Genomic DNA, 6,960 nt, shown 5'->3' with positions numbered 1-6,960 from the left:
CGATTTGGATTGCTGGTTTATGTTTATTGGATTTGGTTGTTGTGGTTTTGGTTTTGATTACAGGTTTGGAAATTATGAGTTTTTCTTTGTGAACTTCGGTCCCCCTCCTAGTGTGTTTGAGCGTGTTTTTGATTTTGGCTCTTGTTGTTGTCTTTTTTTTTTGCCTGGTTTGTGTTGTATTTATAGAACTGGATTGGAGACATGGAACTTGTTAAAAGACAGACAGTAACTGCCTTGGCTTGGGATTAAGGGGACATGAATGGGCTGGCGACAACTGTGTGGATTGGAACAAAAAAATCTGATATTTTTGGACATAAAAAATAAATAATAATAATAAAAAAGAAAAAATAGAAAGACTAAAAATAAAAACTAAATGAGTTAATTAAATTAAAAGGAATTTAAATAAAAGATGGAAACTAAAAAATAAATAAAAAATGAAAATTGAGAGAAGAGGGACCGACTTGGAATCAAATATGAAAATACCTCTCTGCCGAATTTTTGCTCGAAAGGTTGAGACCGGTCGGAATTTAAATGACACGTGTCAGTGCTGTCTTAGGTCAAAAATTGGGGTATGACAGCTTACATTGGATTTGTGCTGAATTTCAACCTTATACGTGTAAAATATAGTTCACTATTAACTCATTAAGTGTCCTGCTTTACAATACCAATGAAATATTAATGTTATTTTTCCTATTATATCCTTAACTATTAATTACTCTATCTTCTTTCAATTATATCATTTATTTTTTCCATACCATTTATTAAGGATAATTTTGTAAAACAACTTATAATTTCTCTTCCCCACACAATATTAATTACATTTTTTAATACGTGTGAAATGATCAAAACATCATACAATTTGAGACGGGGGAGTATGATGATAGATAGATTGATTAGTTCATTGCGTACACTTAGAAATGTTTTTGAAGCGTTCCATCTAAAAATTCTCACTGTTTGTGAATTGAATACCCATATGCTAATAAAATGTCTGTTTAGTTCATATTACATAGAGAAACACTAAGGTTTTGTATACCTAATTGATAATTAATTTTACTTAGCAAAACCATCAATTCAATAATTTTATTGATATTTAATCAGACTTTGAGTATCAAATGTTACACTGTTAGGGGGAATTTATGAAAACAATTTATGACAATATTTATAAGCTTCTTTCAAGTTATTTTCATAAATTTTCCAATATAGTTTATAAAGACAACTTATAACATGTACAAAAACTATTTAATGTTATTTTATCTTTTGCTATCAAAATAGTTTATACAAGTTTATGCACAAAAGCTTCTTATGATAAGTGTGTGTGTGCTGTAAGCTCCAATCAAGTTGTCTATCCAACCAGGCCCATATTGCTTGGCAATGTACGTAATATAGCAAGTTTAGAACTAAAACAACAATTGTAAAAAAGGAAAAAAAAAATCTTCACTAATTTTGGAGAGGATAAAAAATGGAGAAGATATTGACTCAAAGTGCATATGGCTTGAAAGACACGTGCAAATACAAAACATACCACAAATATATAATTACAGTCCCAAACACCATAGCTTGTGCTTTTTTATTTCGGTCAAGCAGTTAATTCCACACTCCTCAACTTTAGAACCAGTGACTTGTAGTAAACGGATCAACTCGAACCCATAATAGAGAGAAAATGGACACAAGAATCGAGCAGACCACAACAATGGTCGAAGTTCGATTATGACGTCCCATAAAACCTTTAAGAAAAGGGTAGAGATGAACGATAACCCAAAATGCAAAGAAAAAGTTTACCAAGAGGTACCCTATGATTAGTAAGCATTGTTGATAGCATAAGATATACCAGCAACAACTTCTACCAAGTTTATTATGAGAAGCGTTGTTGGAGGAATGAGAAGTGTTGTCTATTTGAACATGTAGAGTTAGGTGGAGTCTCCGTCTTCATCTGATGCTTTGGAAGTGACAGTGAAGTTTGTGTCGATTCTCGCAAGTACTTTTAGTAGACCTTGAAACACGGCAAAAAGATGCGCTGACACACCCCCAATGACCCAAAATTGTTCATTTCTCCACCACTCGTGGATTCCAACACCACTCCATCTCATCTCGAGGATTCCAGTTGCAAAGATTGAAAGAAAGAGAGAGAGAGAGACAAACCATATACTAGCTAGGTTGTTAATCTACAAGCAAAATAAAATTAGTCAATTAGTACACTCCAAGGTCTCAAGTCAACACCAACAATCTCTATAAAACAAAACAAATGAACAATTGAAACTATAAAACCAATATTTAAGGGAATAGACGAAATAAATGAGAGTAGAGAATAAATCTATTTACTCTTTGTCTTCGGCTTAGGGTTTCTTTTCCTTAAAACTTACAAATGGGTATGTCTCAAGCTTGATTGTCTAATTCTATTCAAAAAGAAAGTTGGTGATTAATTATGAAAGAAACATGTTAATCCATTATATCATTTTACAAAAACAAAAAATGCATAAAGAAATGGATGTTTGGACAACTAAAAAAGAGAAGACAAAAAAATTCATTTTACTATTAGCCTTGGCCACACTAAAGAAACCATTAGTGGAAAAATAACTATAAATGAACAAAATGTGCACAAAAACTCTCTAAAGGACAACAATAGTATTTATGGACTATTGATTTATTAGGAAATTGAAAAGAGATTCAACTGGAAAAAACTCCAGATCTAACATTTAAGAGACTTTTAAAGAGCATCTAACATATAAGTAAGACAGAGAAATAAAGCAAAACTTGATGAAAAAAAATTGAGTGAGATTTTTGAAGAACTGGAGAAATATAGAGAACTAGTTGGTGGTGGCTACAAGCAAGGAATGCGCATTGAATAGACTATAAAAGAGACTAGCATAGGAACGACGTGCGAGGAAGAAATGTACACATAACATACTGAAACCAAGAGGAATGCAGGAATGAAGGAGGAACAAGCGGGGGAGGAGCCTACTAGAATAAACTAATAAGGAACAAAGTAATTTTTTCAATTTTGTTGGAAGACACAATGAGTTGATTCCTTTTAGTGTTTGGAGATGGATGGATTATTTTACCTAATTTTCACCAAGAGGGAAAATATGTTGGAGATATTCTAAATCTGTGTTTTGGTGAAATAAAGGTTACAGACAGATTATTTTGTTTTTAATTTAACTTTTAGTTACAGACAGATTAATTCAGTCTCTAATAAAAAAATGTTGTCTAACTCGAGAGAAAAATAGGGACGAAGTTTATTTGATATAGAAAAAAATCTGCCTTATCAAAACAACTTATAGCATATACAAAAACAATTTAAGTTTAGTTTATCTTTTGCTATAGAAATACCTTTACATAAACTTATGCATAAGTGCTTATTATAGTACATGCTTGTGTGCTACAAGCTGTAAATAAGTTGCTTATCCAAATTGTGCATGATCACCCGTATAGATAGCACAAGAATCAAGCTCAAAATTCTGACCAATAATATGCCAACAAATTTTATATGTACATAACAAGTAATTCAAGAACAAAATCATCAAAGCCAGAAAACAAAAAGAAATGATCCATGGAAAGATCTATTTTCCTAAGTAAACCAAGCACTGGAAACGACTTCAAATTAGAAAAATGGAGATGGTACAATATAAAATTATTCAATAAATGAATATTTAGGCTAGCTGCATATGATTGTGGAAACTAGAGAGAAAATATGAAACACTACGGAATGACTTCAAACTTTTATGTAAAACCGTTCACTACTCTGTCTCAGGAGTGATCACCTCGAAGTATTGTCAGGTATAAAAGCTGAACAAAACATACGGACCAGAATTGCTTTTGATTCCTCCATTCTATCTCCTACGACAAATCATGCGCATAATCATAGCAATAACTTTGTTTGATAGTGATAGGATGTGTGCTAACCCTCGGTAGAAGTTGCAACTTCAAAGTTGAGAAGAGGCAACAGAGCTAGAATCTGGAGATATTCAAAGAAATTCTTTAACTGAAATCCACTTTTCACTAAGCAGTGATATCATAGGTTAAAACATAATGCACAGAATCAGTCATCTTAGTTGTGACATTCTTTTCCGCTTCCGATTCTTCTTGTACACAACAACACTTTTTGTGCTACGGTTACTAGAAGGAGTAGCCGAAATTGAAGATTGTTTGCCAATGTTGTTTCTGGGTTTCTTCGAAACCCATTTCAGAGGCATATTGTTTACTACAGTACCAATATCAGTGGAATTATTCAATTCAAAAAGTTTTGAATTTGATCTAGCATTTGGTGGGTCCAAGCCAATGACAAGTCCAACGCAAACGAATCGTCAACTGGTTTTCTCAATAGATCCATTAAAACCTCTTCAAACGACCGAAAAGACATTGACGATTGACAACCTTGAAGATTTTCACAAATCATGTTTACCTTGATGACATGCTTGCAAACGTTACCATGCAATGACCAAGAACAATCACAGAATGAACATTCAGATCCCGGATTCCACACTATATGTGTTAAGCTGCTGTCTTTCTTGCTCGCAACTTTGGCAAAGAGGCGGTTTTTATTGTCCAAGGTGACAGCAGAGTCGGGAATTTCAAGTGCTCGGTGCCATGATGTAGAAGCAATATAACCTTCTTTCACATTCTGGAAAGAATCACTTTCATCAGTGAAACGATCAAAGCCAGTAGCTTGAATGCAGCGCACCGAGATGTGAATCATCAAAAAGTTTGGCTTTCAGTTTAACATGGTAGGCTTCTAATGCTCCAGAGGCTTCCTGGCTGGCCACTGGCACATTTCTCATTGTTGAAAGCCACATTTCTGCACAACAGAGGAAAGGAAGGGTAAGACACTGCGATTTAACATATAAACGACTAATTGACCACTACACCGAAACTTCTGAAGCAAAATGAAGAAAAAATTTCAGCTACAGTATATGGTGAAACAAGGATATGTAGTTCTGGCACTGGTGTGATCCATTGCGGACACGAGAAATTTTTAAAATTCAAGATACAATAAGGCCTTGATACATTAATAAAAAAACTTTATAAAAAAAAGTTATATTGCTATAGGTGGATCAATTAAGTCCCTCACCGGTGGAACAGAGAAAATAAACCATCAAATTTGACCAATGATTGAGATTCATTAAAAACAAAAATAAGAAAATTTACATATTGTCACACAATTTTTCTCCTATCATCGTCATCAAGAACCCACAAGTGCAAATTAGGCATCGGAACATCAGGATCATCAATTTTTCTAAATTCATCAAAAAATTTAGAGGAGTTGGAAGATTTTTAGATCCAAACTTTACAAAATTTCGAACTTCACATATTTTTAGATCGATAGATATAACCGTCAACATTTTTTTTTGTTGATCCAATATTATTATGTTCTTGTATGTTTACCAAATGCTACCCCCATGAAAATTCTCCAAAACAAATGGGACGCATAAATTTTATTTTCCATAATAGAGAGCAAAAACCTTCACCATCATTATTAATATTAACACTATTGTTATTTCTAAATGTCTCATGTTCTAATGGATGAATAACCACTATATCTGAATCTGATTTAATCTTCTCGTGAATTGCTCTCTCTATCATGAAAAATTATCGAACAAGTAATGAAGAATTGATTAGGGTCTGTGAATCAAAAACATCTCAGAGGATTTTGTCTCAAGGACTAAATTGTGCATGAGAAAGGACTAGATTGTGCGTGAGAATGTGTAGGTGATCTTACTTTTATTTTGAATGAATCTGAAACATTGATTAAATTTAATGGTTTATTTTCCCTGCTCCACCAGTGAGGGACTTAATTGAGCTCTCTCACCCTGGAATTCGCCATTACTATAAAAATGATCATTCCTCGTTAATATATTACAATAAAAATGATCACAATTTACAAAAAATACTACTTGTAATCAAAACTAGTTTAAAAGATATATTATTATTTTAAGGGGAAATTTATTTGACCTTCCCTGAGGTCTGTTCAAATGTATAACACCCCCTCTATTTGTTAAAAAACACTAACCTCCCCTAGACACTAATTATTTTTTTCATGACACCGTTAAAAATCAAAAGTCTAACTACCGCTTTCACTTTTTGCTCTGCCTATTACTATTATGTTAACAAAATTGAAACATTGTCTCCTTTCTTTGTTTCAAGGTTGGAGCCCACAATCTAAAACATTGGGAAGAAATTGCAAGAATTTTTGCATGAATACCAAAGGATGGAGTCCATTAGTTGATGATCATAAATCTGAAATTATTATTTAAATCAAAGTATTTAAATACCAAAAAAAAAGTAAGTTATTTTGAATTTCACAACCATTTGTAGGTTTGTGGGAAATGTTCAGAGGCATTGCGTGATTTCCAACGCAGCAGCTATCATATCCTAGCTTTCACATACAGTGACTAAGGGGTGTTCTTGCAGAATGCTCAGGATGGGTTATGAATTTGAATGGGCCTTGATGACGGTTTTGCTCTTGATCTAATTTTTAATTTAAATTTGTTTATTGCATGTTAACAGTGTGATACCTTTGTAAAAGATGTCTTTTTAACTTTTAAAAACATGAAGTGTACTCGTCTGCATCCCCTGCATATAAGGGTAGAAGAATACGACCTATTATGGGAGGCATTGAAGTCTAACCTCGCAGTATTGCGCTGTATCCGTGATGTATCTCAGTATTTTGTTGTACCTGTGATGTATCTCATACTTATCCGATAGTTTTTATATTTTCAATAAAAAATAGTTCTGATATTTCTATATTCAATATTGATAGCCTGAAAATTCACCTATTTTATGTATCCGGACTATGTATAATATGCCTTAATCCAAACATGTATGTTTTATGTGTATGCAATAGAAAAGCTTCGTGTAATGATCCATGCGACAGGAAGGGCATGCATGTTGTCTTGAATCAAAAACAAGTAGCGTGAACAAGGGATACTGCCAACATGATAAGATAACTAAGTCAGGTTGATTGTT

The 6,960-nt window shown here is 33.2% G+C and overlaps 2 pseudogenes; both read right to left on the bottom strand.

The window, feature by feature from the left end:
* Nucleotides 1-1,502: 1,502 nt before the first annotated feature.
* On the bottom strand, nt 1,503-3,826 carry LOC11415380 (cellulose synthase A catalytic subunit 3 [UDP-forming]-like; annotated as a pseudogene).
* A 214-nt stretch (nt 3,827-4,040) lies between these two features.
* LOC112417338 (uncharacterized) lies at nt 4,041-4,790 on the bottom strand (annotated as a pseudogene).
* Between the last annotated feature and the right edge of the window lie 2,170 nt (nt 4,791-6,960).

The sequence above is a fragment of the Medicago truncatula genome, chromosome 8, assembly GCF_003473485.1.
Source record: "Medicago truncatula cultivar Jemalong A17 chromosome 8, MtrunA17r5.0-ANR, whole genome shotgun sequence".
NCBI classification, from domain to species: domain Eukaryota; kingdom Viridiplantae; phylum Streptophyta; class Magnoliopsida; order Fabales; family Fabaceae; genus Medicago; species Medicago truncatula.
This window is presented reverse-complemented; position numbering and strand designations above follow the sequence as displayed.